The following is a 549-nucleotide window of genomic DNA, read 5'->3' as shown; positions in this document are numbered from 1 at the left end:
GAACTAAGATCCCACATGCTGTGGGGCAACTAAGCCCACGTGCCACAACTACTGAGCCCGTGTGCTCTAGAGCCTGTGCACCACAACTAGAGAGAAGCCCATATGCTGTAACTAGAGAAGCCCGCACGCAGCAACAAGAGCCCACGAACCACAAGGAAAGATCCCACATGCAGCAACTAAGACCCTATGCAGTCAAATAAATAAACATTAAAAAAAAAGATCCTAGAATAAAAGATTAAAATAAATGACTGCTTAGACTCCTACAATCCAATAACGCTTTAAAGAACCTAGAAAAAAAACATTTGCCTATGGAAAAGCAATATATAGGCAGCTGGTAACTGTGTTACCCTTCAATCAAAAAAAACACAAACTTGGTTTGAGATCACACCTCGAAATGTCTCAAAATTTATGTATACTCATCCCCTAGGGAAGTCAAAAACCGAACTGGAAAAATGTTCCAACTCTTCTTTGGCACTGCACATATATGTATGTGTGTGTGTGTGTGTGTGTGTGTGTGTGTGAGAGAGAGAGAGAGAGAGAGAGAGAGAG

The sequence above is a fragment of the Neophocaena asiaeorientalis genome, unplaced genomic scaffold, assembly GCF_003031525.2.
Source record: "Neophocaena asiaeorientalis asiaeorientalis breed wild unplaced genomic scaffold, Neophocaena_asiaeorientalis_V1.1 scaffold432, whole genome shotgun sequence".
NCBI classification, from domain to species: domain Eukaryota; kingdom Metazoa; phylum Chordata; class Mammalia; order Artiodactyla; family Phocoenidae; genus Neophocaena; species Neophocaena asiaeorientalis.
The sequence above is the reverse complement of the archived record's forward strand: the minus strand, read 5'-3'. Positions refer to the sequence as shown.